Source organism: Diadema antillarum, unplaced genomic scaffold, assembly GCF_040938485.1.
Source record: "Diadema antillarum isolate AM-2024a unplaced genomic scaffold, OU_Dant_1.0 seq00000300_RagTag, whole genome shotgun sequence".
Classification (NCBI taxonomy): Eukaryota; Metazoa; Echinodermata; class Echinoidea; order Diadematoida; family Diadematidae; genus Diadema; species Diadema antillarum.
In genome coordinates, this window is record NW_027271323.1 from 1,574,050 (window position 1) to 1,591,138 (window position 17,089).

Consider the following 17,089-nt stretch of genomic DNA (forward strand, 5'->3'; position numbering starts at 1 on the left):
GAAAGGTAAAGCTATGGGCATTAAACAGGCTACTGTAGCGTAGGCCTAACTGTCGTCTAACACTGAGTAACAGTAACAAGTTAGTGTCAGTTCACCCCTTCCTACACAGTCTTGTAAGGTTTAATTTATCAATTTCTACGTAGAAAGGCACAGTTCTAGGCCTTATCATGCCCCACTATGCTGTGATAAAATGTAGGGCACATGCTGTTAGATGGTTTTTATTTTTAACGTTGTGTTTAGGCCACCAATAGTACGTAGACCCTATGGGCGCTACAATAGAACTGCGACCAGCCCAAACACGAAGCCCCCTGTGTGATGAGCGCCCCAGGGTTTAGGGCGCCAATGTTGCAATGCCAGTGCAGTGGCGTCAAGCTCTGAACTGTAAAAACTTCTATCGCATGGGCCATATTGGCTGACATCACCAATTTCCATTGACTCCCATATTAAAATAGGGGGTCTACAACAATTAATAAACAGTTTCTGTTCCATTGCATGACTAGGTCTACTGAGTCTGATGTCACAATAAACAATTACCTTTGGCGTGTGCACTCAACACTCTTACTATCAAGCGTGCATCATGTCACTCATTTTACTGGAATAATCAACTTCAATGCTACTTGCACTCGGCTGCGTACATGTGTATGTAATGTGAATGTGCTACTGATTTCCATTCCATGAAAATACTTCTACTATTATTACTACCACTCAGTAGTATGCCTGGACACCTAGGCCTTATGGTTGCCATTTCTGCACTGAATTCAAGACTCTTTCTTGAACTAATAAGTCTGTTAGTGTTATTGTTGAATACGTTGTATGAAACAAATAATGTATGGGATTAACTCGTGCAATGGAACAAGATTTCGCACCTGGATAAAGGTATTCTACTCCAGTCTTTCTCTTTGTAGCATAATCAATGTGGTGATCTGTGTTTGAGTAGAAGGATCTAGACTTAAAAATTCTACAGATCTACACTTCTGGCTGAGATGTATGCATTAAGCATCACATACACCAGTGAGAGAATGTAGTACAGTTTTACAATATATGAGGCCTTTTTTTATTTTTTACTTTTAATATTTTTTAAGATAAAGGGAATGCAAATTACCTGTTATTTATATAATTTGTACTCCAAGGAGTACTCTGTCAGGACTATCCCTTCTTAGTGTTTAGATATGCAAGACATCCCTGGTATTTCTAAAAATTGATTTTAACGATAACATCTGAAACAAAAATCAGAGATATCGGTCTCATTTTTTCCTCCAGCATGAAAGACAACCCTCGAGACCAATAAGAAATAATTAATTACATAAAAATCTAGAAATGTGGCTATGGCGACCGTTTATACCCCCGAAGCATATTTGTTTTCTTCCTTTTTTTTTTGTTAAGCGTTTCTGTTTTTCATTTTCCACTTGTGTTTATTTTCAGATCAATGCGGACTTTGCCCAGTTGTACCGAGAAAAGTGCAGGAGATGGTGAACAGATGGGGGCCATTTTACGTCAATAGAATCTTGCACTTGCCAAGCGAAACCACCCTTAGTTGCAAGACATCGTAAGAAGATGTGAAGACATGGATGGAGACAGTAAGTCCTTCCGCCAATCCTCATAGATCTTGTGGCATTGATTATAATTACTGGAACAATTTCTGTCCAAAGTGTAAGAGTAAAACTTACTCATTTGTTTATGCTTCATTGCTATTACACCTTTCAGGAAAGTGAATGTGTACGAGTTTGCTCTTCATAGACTGATATTGATAATAAGTCGAAAACTGAATGTTAGGGATTGTCAGAGCTGATACAATACGTCATATCTAATATGTTAAAGAGAATGGGTGAAATACTTAAAGTTGAAAAAAAAATTGTATTGTGTTCCATTCTATAGGAATTTTGTGGAATGTCACTACTTGCAGCGATGCTTCACAGACCCAACATCCCCATGTAGAAGAAAGGGAGAGGACCTCTCATGCTCCCGAGGGATGCCCAGCAGTACCTGGTGCAGAATGACTATGTGCCTGTAAGTACAGTATATGCTTAATGTTTATAGACTTGAAATCAGTTTATGATCAAATCATTGAGCTTCCAATTTTGAGAATTATCAATATGCATGTTTCATTGGGCTTTTAAGTACCAGCTCATGTTTAGAGAAGAATATTTGAGCTTCGTATCTTACAAAGCAAGACTCGTGTAGAATCTGCATGTACTCAGTAACAGGTGGAATTTAAAAATCTGAATTTCTCATGCTGTCGTGAGAAATGCAAAGTTTTCTTCTCTGATATATCAGTGTTTTTGAAGCGATTCTTCTCAAACAAACTTTAGAACATTCAGCAATGAGTATTGTGTAGGGGCATCTACCCTGTTTTGACAGTTTTCTTTTAAATTCATTAAATTACGGATTAAAAATGCATGCTGACTTCTATTGATTTGTAATAATATGTACATCAAATATCTTATGAGTCTGGAACATGTAAATATCAAGTAGGCCCCACCCCGATGATGGCAAAAAGTAATCTGATTTCTGGGAATTTTTTTCAAGGCTTTGAGGTTTACCAGATGAGACAAAATGTTTTAAAATAATATGTTCCGAAATATATCAGAAATATTTACTTGTACATCACAAACTAAAAGTTATGTGATGAATATGTTATTAGTACATTGTATTTAAGATCAATATGTAAAATTATATTTTAATATTTTTTCCCTCCAGAGTGCCCTCTCACTGAGAACTTAACTTCCCTCTATGTGATGCAAAGTTTATTTGATAATAATTGTAGCCTTTGTCATTTGCTCAAACGATTCAAGTGAAATTTAGTTCGAAATATCAGTAGTGCTATACATGTTTAATCTCTTTTCAGGTAGGAACCAATGTTCATGGCATTGCTGATGCAGAGACTCCAACCCCAGCCCCAAGCATCTTCTGATCTGGAGATTCTCCCACCTGAAAGCCCTAGCAAACGGGAAACGCCAAGTTGATCCGCGCGAAACGTATACATCACGAGCGAGAAGCGCGAAGTTCAGTGATGCTAAAGATGCCACCTTCAGCCAGCCCTGCTTAGTCAGATAAGGGAGTGACTAGACGTACATCCAGTATTTTCTCATCCTGGACAAGACCATACTAAGTCCAGGCTGGAGATGACCGGAAGCAAGAATTTGACAGACTCTTAAAAGCCCACTGTGTCTTCATCGTCAAATATGCTTGGGTGCTTGAAGCATTCTTTGATTTTGTGGTGGCATATTCATGTACTGCTACAATCCCAAGTGAGGGCTTCGTTCTGGGCATTAGCCACGAACTTCAAGAACACGTCAGTGTATGATGCTAGTAAGATTTTCCGACATTGTGCCACAAACCCATGCACACAAGAAGCATATCTGACTTGCCCTGATGTGCAGCAAAGTTTTCTTAATTTTCGGTGAATTCTTAAATCAAAGTAACACAGGTAAAATGCTGCAATGTTTCCTTTGAAGATACTATCATGCATAATGTTTGACTCATGGATATTAAGTTATGTTATGTGTGCCTCACTTTTCCATTTATATTGAGCTACAAATCCATGCACACAAGAAGCATGTCTAACATGCCCTGGTTGTAGTAAAGTTTCCTTGTAATTTTTTTTTTTGTGTGCATTTTTAAATGAAAATAACACAATAAGGAAAGTTAATGCCGCAATGTTTCCTTTAGAGGTGCTATCATGTATGTGTGTGCCTCACTTTTGCATTTGCATTGCTACGTGAACATTTAAACAATATTTCAAGTTTTTATACATGTCCAGTTTCAATTTATTTATTGTTCATCTTTGGCTTGTTTTCTGTATATTATGTCTGGTTGATGATGAAAAAAAAAAGTAATGCCAGATCCGCATTGATTTAAATTGAAAGAAGAAAGTTTAAGTTCCCCTGAACACTTTTGTAATTATTCAACGATTACCTAATTTTCATCCCTCCCACAGTGTTGTTGAGCCATTGTCCATCACATTTATTGAGCGCTGATTTGTTGCTATTTTCATTATGACGTTGTGGCAAAACACTTTAATATGAAACTCTCTATTTATAAAGAAATAAACTTTGGTTTTCCAGCCAAAGTATGTGCTTGAACCCACGAGGAAGGATAGATTCAGCGCAGATGGGCACCTTAAACAAATTTAGAGCATTTGACTTGAAATTTGGCACACATGACCACTATGGTATATAGATATGGAAACAATGTAGTGAGCAATGCGTTGCCAAGGTAACAGTTTTTTTTAAACCAAAAAACATACAAAAATATTGTGGATTCAGCTAACTTCCTTTAGTCTTCGAGCATTTAGCTAGAAATTTGGCACAAAAGACCACTGTGGTATGTACGATGTGTAAACGTATTCTTTCGTAAGTGTCGATCAATGTGTTGCCATGGTAACGGCATATTTTGAATGAAAATCATACAAAAATATTGTGGATTCAGTTAACTCCCTCACTCTGAGTAATTGGCTTGACATTTGGCACATGCAACAACTTTAGCATATAGATGTGCAAACTTAATCTTTCATCAATGGTGAACAATGCGTTGCCATGGTAACAGCATCTTTTCACTAAAATGCATACAAAGATATTGTGGATTCATGTAACAACCTCAGTCTTTGAGCATTTAGCTTGAAATTTGGCACACCTGACCACTATGGTACGTACATGTGCAAACTTAACCTTTCGTCATTGTTGATCATTGTGTTGCCATGGTAACAACATAGTTTGAATGAAAATCATACAAAAATATTTTGGATTCAGGTAACTCCCTCAGTCTTTGAGCATTTGGCTTGAAATTTGGCACATGCAACCATTGTAGTTCAGAAATATGCAAACTTCATATTTCATCATTGTTAAACAATGTGTTGCCATGGTAACGGTGCATTTTCAATGAAAATCATACAAACATTTCGATTCTCCTGTCTCTGTTTAGAGCATTTTGGCTTCAAATTAGGCACATGTTACCTCTACATTACCTAGATGTGCAAAAAATCTTTTGTCAGTGTGGAAAATGTGTTGCCATGGTAACAGTATATTTTGCATGAAAATGATACACTAATGTGAATTCAACTAAACCCCTCACCCTTTTAGCATTTAGCTTGAAATTTGGCACATATGACGGCTATGATATAGGGCCTGTAGTTGTGCAAACTTCATTTTTTTCTTAATGTCCAACAATGTGTTGCCATGGTTACACAATTTTTAGTAAAAACCATAGAAATCGTCAGTTTATTTATCTTGCTCACTCAGTTTTTGAGCACTTGATTTGAGAGGTGGAACAGTGCATTGCCATGGTAATTTTTTTCTTTATTAAAAAGTGAGAAAAAATAGTCCTGGTTGAGCTAATTCCCTCAATTGTGGGTGGGGGTATATTAATCACAATGAGTGATAATTCTAGTTAAAAATTCAGATTGCATCACTTCAACATAGTGCTTTGTTACGAGATATGACATCAAAGTAATTAAGAAACTAGTGGTCCATCTCACTTGAACAGTCTCTTGAGATGGTTCCCTGTCATCAGTTGAGATGGATTCTTAAATATCAATAGATTAAGCAGGAATTTGTATATTCTTTTGTCAAACATTTTGTCTACCAAAATGCAGTATGGAAATGTACTTATGTAAATCCATTTCAGACAATCGATATTCAAGGAATTTTAGAAGTAAGTTTAGAATGTTAATTGTTATTTGAGCTTCTTAATGTCTTAAGGTGAATTTACTTCAGAGTTTACATAGATCTTGCTCCCTACTGTTGTATGTAATACAGTTTGGATTCAATTGTAAATTGATTCAATTGTAAATTTTCCCTACGGAATAGTGGAAAAATTAGGGAAGTCTGGAAAGAAATAAGGAAATGTAACACGTTTTCAGAAAACATTTCTTGACTAGTCCGTATGAATATGCAAATACATGCAGGTGAAAAGTGTAAAAATATTTTGAAGGAATGACATCATCAATTCCCTCATTTGGACGTTCATAAAGACTGGACAAGATCTGTTTTCTGGAAATGTGTGAAATTGAAAAGAGGCATATCTTCCTTATTTCGTAGCTGATTTTCAAAGTCTTTACACCATTCTGTGTAGGGAAATTTCTTCTCTTTTCTAATTTGATTACACTAATTTTGGCCTTTACTTCCCTCTTGATTAAATTTATACTATGCATCATTCCAAAAAATCAAATAATTCTTTAAATTGCATGCATGGGACGTACAAAGCGTGTAAATCTAAACGTCAACTTAATGGAGGCTGTATTGTTTATTACACAGCATCATTTCTAAAATTTAAGTTATTAGAATTCATATATAATCTTATATTTGTTTATAGTTTCCATCTTACGACTTAACGATGCTCACCAGGGAAAGAAATACATAAAATGAAAGTGAATCGAGTCGTATGGAGTCATCTTGCAAGATTTTAAAAAAAAAAGTGAAAAAAAGTAATCTATTTGGCAATGAAGGTTCCAGTCGTCTAGTAACTTGTATACAGAACACAGTGAAAGAAGCATCAGTAACATGAATGTGAAGATGTGACCATCTGAGACTATTGCAAAATATGCTCTGTTTTCATCATGTCGTATTTCATTTTTTCTGGAGCCTACATGTGTATGACAATCATCTGTATATTTTGTAACTTATCGATGTTTGTGAAAAATGCATCAGTTTGATTTTGTTAAAATAAATAGACCTTTACATGTGAAGAAAGTGCATCAATTGGCTGTCATTTTCAGTAGTATGAGTTTAAATCCATGATGGATTTATTTGAAATAAATCCAAGGAAGGCTTAAAATAAGTCTTTCGTCGTTTAAATCCAAGCTGGATTTATTCTAAAAACAAGTCTAAGAAAGATTTAAATGTAATCTAATAAGACTTAAAAAATAAATCCTATAGACTTGAAATTTAAGTCGAACATAGACTTAAATTTTTAAATCCTAGCTAAGACTTACTTTTAAGTCCTAAGGTTTTGTCTGTATTTACAGTCCGCTAGGACTTAAAGAAATAAATCCTTAGGACTTAAAAATAAATCCTAGAAATTAAGAGAGTACTACTGCTACTACATGTACTTCTAATCTACTACTACCACTACTGCTACTACTACTTCTACTACTACTACTACCACTACTGCTACTACTACACGTACTTCTACTACTACTACTACTACTACTACTACTACTTCTACTACTACTACTACTACTACCACTATCACCACTACCACTACGACTATACTGCTATACTACTAATATAGTACCATATGATATTACTGCAACTACCACAACTATAACTAACACTCTTACTACCACTAATTACTACAAAACTATTACTTCTACCACTACTATTTGCACTAGTATCTATACTGCAACTTATTACTACAAAACTACTACTGCTGCTGCTGCTACTACTACTACTACTACTACTAATATACCACTGCTACAATGTACTACTACTATTACTATTTTTACATAATACCACTACTACTATTACTATATCTACCGCCCTTTTTATGGATGAGGGGGAGGGGGAGTTCTTTACGGATTCTAATCAGTAACATCTCCTACCACAACAAAGCCTTATTGACCAAAGTATTTTCAAGAAGATGTCTTTCTATCGAGTGTACTATGTTCATCTATACGCAAAGAAAGAAGGTGTGTAAATTGTGAATTACGAACCTTATTTCTTTTACTAGAATTAACGAAGCTTCGGAATAACGGACCTTATGAAATTGATCGAAATTTTGTGGGTAGGCCTATATAATTAATTTTTAGTATCACGTTGTAGAACTTCAGACTATGATGGTGTTTTTATTTTCAGTGAAATGTTAAAAACCTATAGAAAATATTCTAAACATTACTCATAAATTTACCCACTTGCATGAATTGATTGAATAAGATTTTCATTGCATAAAAATTTGTTACTACGAAAATGGCAAGAACGTCCTAATAGATACTATGATAATATATACATATAATATGCCCCCCAAAAATGTTGTGACATGAATGATCTGCTGCAGAGGGGGATAGGCGGAGGGACCGTTTCTGTAGAGAGTAGTCATGACGATGAATGGGGCTGATCAACTGAAAAGGAATGATCGGCCGGGGGAGGGGGGGGGGGGGGTAGGTATTTTGTTCATTTAGTTACATGTTACGATTGTCATCCATTTTGCCAATGAATATGTGTATAAATATCGTGTGTGTTTATGTGCTTTATATATGTGTGTGTGTGCGTGTGTGTGTGTGTGTGTGTGTGTGTGTATTCGTGTGCGTTATCATTCAAGGCTTGCACGATATCCATCCATTCTTTTGTCATGACAAATTTACCGTCGAGTCAATAGCCCATGAGCTAGACACTAAGGCCCGAATTCACGAAGGTGGTACAAATGAAACCATAGTTTAAACCATGGACAAAATCTATGGAGCGCCGAGTGTCGGATGGAATATTTCGTTACGAAATAAGTCATTTCGTCGATGAAATGATAACTTAGTAACGAAATGACAACATTTTGTAACTAAATGAATATTTCGTCCACGAAATGACAATTTCGTAACTAAACGGTCATTTTGTGGACGAAATTATCAATTTCGTAACGAAATATTTCGTGCGACACTTGGCGCTCCATGGGGTGTTTGTCCATGGTTTAAACCATGGTTTCATTTGTACCACATTCGTGAATTCGGGCCTAAGTGCACAAAGCCCATGAGGTCGGCATCATGTAAAGTAGGCCCATGAGATATAATGGCCCGCCAGCTCGACGCTAGGCAAACAAGGCCCTCGAGACTGCCATTACATCATGATGTACTAGCCTACCCAGTGTCTGTCTCGCTGGCCTTTTTAGCTTCGTGTCGAGCTCGTGGGCTGTATGAGTTGTGGGTGTCGAACTCATGGGATGACCCAAATTGGACAAAACCTTCCATGGCAATGCATTAAAGGCAACGCATTGCTTTGGTCGAGACCTAATGACTGGATATCACTATAGAATTTTGGTGGGATAATGAATAACCTCTTATGAAATGTGAAAGAGAATGCAATTTCAAGAAGGAGTCAACTTTTATTTGATGAAAATTGGTCTTCAAATGGCTGAGATATCTAGAAACCCCCCCCCCCATCCTAATAGTATTGACAGGCCACGACTTTTGTTATTATCCCTTTGTTTTACCTTGTTTTTTTTTTATAGATATCTCAGTCATTTCAAAACCGACTTTCATACACATAAACTTTTGATTCCCCTAATAATTGTATGCCCTTTAACATTTTCATAGAGTGGTTTCTAAATACAAATGTATCTCGCAAAACGTTACAAACTGAATCCTCACCTATACGGTAGTCCTCAGTGGCGTTCACGCTTGGCGAACACACCCCAGTACGCAGTGAGTGAGTCTTTCTGTCTCGAGAAGTAAAGGTGCTGGGGAGCAGTGATTTAAAAAATGTTCAAGATATACCACTTTTGATGCATATGTGTCGAAAGTTGTACCACAAAACATCCTAACGTATATATATATATTGCATATACATGTATATATATTGTAACCAATGAAGAATTGGTAGATTAGTGTATTAGTAAGAAAACGGGTGAAAATTAGCCCACTATTGAAAGTTCCGTGGTCGAATATATAATCGATCGATTATTTTAGCAATCGATCATGAATCGATCAGTTACAAGGAAACTGACGATTATGGATTGTTTTGTTAGAAATTTTAGAGGGGTAATAATCATTGGAAATGCGATTATGTTCAGTAATAATCTTTCATACAGTTATTGCTTCGTTATCTAATCATTTCCGTATGATGAGGAGGTTAATAAGCGTTAGTATTTGAGGAAAAGGTCAGTAAGTAAAATGCGTAACTGCTTCGGAAATATAGCGGTCGGAGAATAATAAGAGGTCGAATACGTATCGAAACAGCTGGGTGGGCCTAGAAACAGGCCAAACAGCTGGGTGGGCCTAGATACGGGCCAAAGTGTGGATAAGCCGGCTGGGTGGGCCTGGATACATGCCAATCAGCTGGGTGGGCCTGAATACAGGCCAATTAAAGTGTGGATGATTAGTGTTGTTGAGTGTTAATAAAGCGTTGATTGTAGTGGACACTACTGCCTGGACCGTTTCCTTTGAAGTCTGCTGCAGTATAACATGTCGTATCGGTGAGTAGTGCAATGCAATTACGGTGCTGCTTAAATAATAGGCGAGTGAACTGGTGGTATCTGATATTGGTATCTGCGTTGGATGAGCTGCACTGGTATTGGTATCTGCATTTGGATGAGTTGCTCTGATACTGGTATTTTCGTTGGATGAATTGTGACTGGTAGTATTCTGGTAGTAAGCAAGTAACGGGAATAGACTGGTAGTAAGTAACCCAGCAATATGGTACATTTCAACGCCGTTCTCCACGCCTGGTTGTATATTTCAACCAAACGGACCCCAGCCTAGCTCGGACCATCCTGACCCTTCTCCAGCTAGTTGCCGGGGCCGGATGGCACACAGCGTATACAAACATATACACTAGCGACAGAAGGAGAGAAGGCTACAATATATATATATTGTGACGAACTCGCCTTCTCGTCGTGAAGTAAGAGAGTGTATTTGACTGTCTGTACAAATGCCTCCGCGAGCCGTGTCAGGATGGCCGAGTAGGCGGGGTTCGTTTTGTTGCAGTTTACAACGACCCCTTTAAATTATTAAAACTACTAGTCTGTATGCAACCATGTATTATGTTGTGTCAGAAGCAGCTCACCAACACAAGCGGCACACATACCAAGTTCAGCATCACTTAAAGTATGCCACTCCCAAACGTCACTTGTAGAGGATGTTAAGTTGGTACACTTTTTTGTTATCAACTTTTACTACCAATTCTTGCTACCAAGTTCTGCTACCAAGTTTTGTTACTAACTCTGCTACCAACTTTTGCTACCAACTCAGTCACGCTAACGTGGAACACCTGTTACCAACTCTGCTACCAACTTTTGCTACCAACTCAGTCACGCTAACGTGGAACACCTTTCACAGCCATATGGTGGCACAGGTATCGTTGATGGCACGGGGTAAAAGTGCTGTATCGCACCGTTACCAACTTCCTCAGGCGACGACTGGATCTTGGATTGGGCACGGACTATGCGACAAGTCACATTACCATTATACCCGAAATCCAACGGCGACGATTGGAACTTGGATTGGGCACGGACTATGCGACAAGTCACATTACCAATATGCCGGAAATCCAACGGCTTACTAGTTGGTCTTCTCAGGAACGGCGCTTCAACTCAGGAACATGTACCACCACTTTCCAAGATGTTGTATTGTGGTAGAACTCTCAAGAAGACACAGTAAAGACAGCAATTCAGGAACATATGTACAGTTTATTACACATAGAAGTGAACATTAACAACACACTTGAAATGTATCATACACGGGCTGCTTGTTGCGGACTAGGTCACACAACGGCCACTTTATATGCCTCTCCTCCTATCGCGGAATGAGGAGGCAATCCCGCACGGCCGTGATCAACGAAGAAATTACCCGCAGTAGTCATTCAAATTATTTACAATGTTGGCGTGGTTACAAACTTCTTACAATGATTATACGTTTTAACAGTATCTCTTGTACATGGTTACTATAATTCGGCATGTATCATCGGTCTAAACCGGAGTTGGTATTAAAATAATCCAAACTTGCCCATGACAAACAAGTAACCATATATCTAATAATAAATGTTTAAACTCATAATGATGCACTACCACCTTGAAACGTTTGTCCAACGTTTCGATATTGTGCCCCTTTCTATGTTATAGACACTATCGATCATAAAAATACTAATCGAACAGTAAAATCGAATCGGTTCCACCGAATTTCGCTACAATATATATATATATATATATATGTATATATATTTTTTTTTTCTTTTTGCAATAAAGCCTAAAATACAACTGTATAAGGAGACATCCCTATTTTTCTCATTAAACCATAACTGTAGACGGTTGAGTCTGGAAGCATTTTTATAAAAACTATTGTTCTCATTTTAACAATGCTTAAAGGGACACAGTCCTCACGAAATTTAAAAAAATATGTTGTTGTTGGTACCTCCAATGAACTACTTTTACCAAAAACAAACTTTAAAATCACCAAATAAGCTCGTACATTTTGGTTGAAAAAGTGTGACTCTGCATGGTGAATATGCTAATGAGCAAGTCTTGGCGGAGAGTCATACGTCGTCGATGCACAACTCTTCCCAGCCGTGTTCTGTTCGTTATCCGTACGCTCCCTAGTTTACCCGGATGCATGAAGACGTCGGTGGCTACTCCGACTCGTATTTGACATTGTTTCTACGTTGTGTGTGTGTGTGTGTGTGTGTGTGTGTTTGTGTGTGTGTGTATGTATTGTGTATTATATTCGCACGTGTGGACGGTACAACTAGATGATAGATCTACGGTAGATACGCGTACGCACCCCGTACGCGGTTTGCCCTTCGCACTTTTCCAGTCTCAAGCGCAGCTGCAGCCCTACCTGTCGCCGCTCATGCATGTTCTATATATAGTACGTACAGAGTGTACATATTTGTAGGTAGAAACGATTCTACACAGACCTGCTAGTACACTACAGGGGCGACCGCATTCAGCGTCGTCTGGTCAGGCTATCTTACATCAGTAGTTTTGCTCGAATCGTGCAGAAAATTTCCCAGGAAAATCCTTTTTTCCGTCCCAGACCAACAAAAGTATCGTGAAAGGTGAGCTGTGTGGCTGGGAAATATCGGTACAACGATGCCGAACATAAGAAACTTAGGGCCTACAAAATCTCGAAATCGTGTTGTGACCTACCTGTGCGTGGACAATTTGTGAAGCGATGTTTTGACGTGGACCGGCAGGCTGTGGCCCTCGGTTATAAACCGAGAAAACTCCTGAAACCAGATGCAATCCTGACCATTTGCTCACATGAGTTATAAAACAGAAATACCTCGAGCACGGGATCGACTTCGAAGAAAACCGAGGGAAAAAAGCGTAGAGAGGTAAGGAAAGTGGCTAGCTATGTTTAATTTACCGTGGGCCTGCAGCCGGGGTTGGACTGCAGTACAGTGCCACTGAGCTAGCTGCTGCCAGTGCCGACTGGACATGCACGGCAAAGTGGAGCGAAATCATATCCCTACGACCCCCTGTGTTTACCCTTCCCGGCTCACGTCATATTTTTTTTTTTGAGGAAAGGCGATTATCTGACTACTTACAGAAATATTGAGATACAAACAATATTTTCTTTGAAGAATTCGACTCTCTCATGCACAGGTTATCTTCGGTTTGAATGCCAAAATCGACTGGACGGAGTCGATCGAGTGTACTGTGTATTGGTATGGTAAGGATTTGCGCGCGAGAGGGGTTTCTACGCTAAGAAGTATGCAACACGGACGGAAGCTAGAAAACGACCGTGCCTATTTGATGTCAAGTTCATGGTATATTTGGTTTAAAAATACATATAAATTTATGTTTACAATATTAATTTTTCGTAAATTATATATATCTACGCTTGAAATATTTTGTTTGAAATTATAAAACCACAAACTTTCACATTATATGATGAAATTGCAACTAATCATTTGAACACTTAAATTGGTTTTAGAGGCACGGCTGTCAACTTGGTGAGTAGGGCATGCACTACGTAGCATCTTTTTGCCGGCTCTTTCACGATCGCTTGCAGGAATTATTTTTCAAAAATCGCGTACGGAGACAATTTTTGATGTCCAAGCGTATAAATTGGTGAAAGTTTATATTTTTTACTCTTCTTAATTATCAGTACAGTGAAAATCTCAGGACTGCTTCCCTTTAACATTTATTATACTGGTTCAAATGTTTACATTGGTTGTTTCCATCCCTAACTCATACTTTAGAACTACTTTGAAACACTTAAGGGCCGTTCACACTGGAGCGGTTTTGCGGCAGCGGCAGCGGCGGCGGCGTGCCGCAAAAATCCCTCGCGTGTTGTTCATGTACAACCGTTCACACTGGAGCGGTAGCGGTGACTTTTCAGAGCGGCAACCGCAAGCGGTTTTCTCGAATCGCTCCGCAGAGCGATTTTTCTAGTCTGCCGCTGCGGCGAGGTTGCTATTGACCAATCATAATAGAGTACAGTTCGTGACGTTATTATGTTGGTGGGGTCATAAACTTTAGCTTGAAAAAGAGTCTCGCGTAGGTGCAATACGTCGGTCGAAGAGCGGAACGAAGACGTCCAGAAAAGACAACTTTTGTACAATAAACTCAATTATGTTCACAAAAACACTCCTAAGGAAAATATCGAATTGGAGACCATTGGTGATGAAATCGGGCTAAATGGTAAGTTGCTCATTTGGTTTTCTTAAGGTTTTGCCATTTGTTTCGACCCTTGACAGCGGTCACTCTCTTGCAGAGGCTACATTGCAGATTGTAACTTTCCACGTATTTTGCCATAGACGCAAACTCGCCAGCGAAAGAAAGCAGTCTATCAATATCACAGTCCCATATACGCGTATCTATGTCTAGAGTATTCTGCCAACGTGGTACTGAAGCCTTGAAGTCTAGAGTAGATCTAGAACTACTAGGTCCAGTAGGAGCACTCCTACTATCCGACTAGTCCCACACCTACTAATGACCAGTAATGTATGGGTCCATAGATGGGAAGGGCTTCTCATATGATAAATGGACCACAATATGGTCGATTGTATACCGGTAGGCAGGCGGTAGGGCCTGGCCTAACCCCGGGACGCTCCGTATACACAGTTACACAGTTGGGGCTGGTCGCAGTTAGGCCTGGCCGTAACATCCTCATTAAAAAAAAAAAAGTTACGTAGGCAGTACTAGGTGTATACAACATACTCAGTATTCAACGTTACAATATGCTTCTTATTACGCTAGTAGACTAGACACTCTAACATGAGATATATTTGATATCGTAGAGTATTTTTGAATTATTTCTAACAACAGTTGATAAAATTAAAATAATGTAGGCCCTGGCCAGGGAAAATTTTTTTGAATTAATAGAAAGTAATTCATAAGTAAAAATTTGGCGTTAATTAGAGCTAATACGGGAAAAAATAGTCAATAAACGGCAAATAAATTCAAATAAAAACAACAACAGAAACACCTAGCCTCTAGTAGGTAGGCCTGATACTGTTATTGTTAACGTTAGACACAGTTCTTCTAGACTCTAGTCTAAAGTTTCTAGACCTAATGTGCATTAGGCCCTTTAGGTATGTTCTGGGCATTGACTCTGCCTCTATACAGGCCTAGATCTAGGTCATGTACTACGTAGGTGTTTTTGTGCTGCCATACTGCAACCGCACTGGTATAAATGCATACACATAACCACAACTTTGTCCATTGGCATTGGCATGACAAAGACAATCTACGGTACTTGAATTTACAAATGTACTTGCGTTCAGTCTCGCATCATCAGACAGGCAGTGAAGTAGGACTGATATGTCTTGTTAGAAAGTGAATCAAATCCTCTCATGAGTCTCAGGCTGAGTCTGACCAAGTTAAGGGTAATGTTTTAAAGTCACTTTAACTGTAACTGTACTGTAGCTGGTAAGCATACGTGTGCATTATCTTGTCTTGCCTTTCCAAAGATGCCCACATTTCCCACAATCAATAGACTTGGACGGTTTCTTCAATGTATGGTAAGGGCACCAGCTATCGGCAGGGTACATCGACACCCTGCGTATCATGGCTGTTTGCGTATAGAACAAAAAGGTATGCGTGGGATTAAGTGCCATTTTATAGCTATGAAAACAGTAACAAAGAAACGAAAATCAAGCCAACAAAACAAACTAAACACGTTTCAATTACACATCCACACAGTAACAACACATGACTATGAAATTCACATGTATTACCTATGGAGGGAAGGGGTGCAGATCGTGAGGTACCCTTTTTCAGCCACGCGAAGAAAATGCATTGCACGTACTAAAATTGCATAATTTTACAACAGAGATTTGGATATCAACAGAACGGTCACAAGATTTGAAACTGCAGTATTTACAGCTTATTTGAGGAAAAACTTTGGTGAATTTGTTTTATACTTTTGGAATAAATGAGCTGCAAATTCATAGGGTGCCGATAGGTGGTACCCTCATTCATACAATTTAAATGCTAGTGATGCAGTGGTTGGTTAATTGCTGACCCTTGACATATTGTATCAAGGGTTGAAGCAGCCATTACTTCTTCTGGGAGGCTGTGCCAGTCCTTTGTGTTCCTCGGTAGGAAAGATGACCCTCTGTATTGTGTTCTGCAGGTAATTCAGTGCGTTAATTCATGTTGGTAGCAATACCAAATGTCTATTTTCATGAATAGTTTCATGAAGCACTTGGCATTTTAGTAGCACTTACGCTGTACTGCAAAATGAGCAATTTAAGAGCAAAAAACAGATATCAAAAGTTCAGGCAATCAATTCCTGCATGTGGTGTTGGTTATGGGAGTGAAGGGCTAAGGTGCTTTTTAAAAGAGACCTGTTTATATTACATTTTCTTTGTGCTGAGTAAAAAGTTCCCCCATTCATGTAAGGAAATAACGTTATAATGCATTGTACATGTATAACACATCATTTGTATAACACCTCACTTGTATGAATATTATTTACTAGTACCCTCAGGTAAACAGTGATTGAATCTGCTTCCCTCCTATTCAGCAAATGCAGAAAGACCATGCAAAGGAGGCTGCATCCCTGACCAGGCTTTGATGCAAGCTCACTCATTGACTGGAAAGCTGTGAGTTTCAGCTTTCAGGATTTACTGAAAGTGCATTATTCAAAAGATTGACATTCTAGGTACATTTATACCATAACCATTGTTCAGAACTTGACCTTACTCCTGTGGGAGGAAAAAACAACAACTTTATTTTGGAAGTGATGGTACATGTATTGTACCGTACCTGATAATTCTAATGACAACACAGGTACATTATTTTGTATGTCACCTAGAACTAAAGAGTGAACTTAAATTAAGAGTGAAATTTCTGTGAAGGCACATCTTTCAATCTTTACCCTGCCCCTTCATTCAAGGAAATGTACATGTATGTAGATTCTTCTCTTTCTTTATAATGTATATGGCAACATCCCATACATTTGACAGGTATGACAATATGCAGCATGCACCAATCAATCATTTTA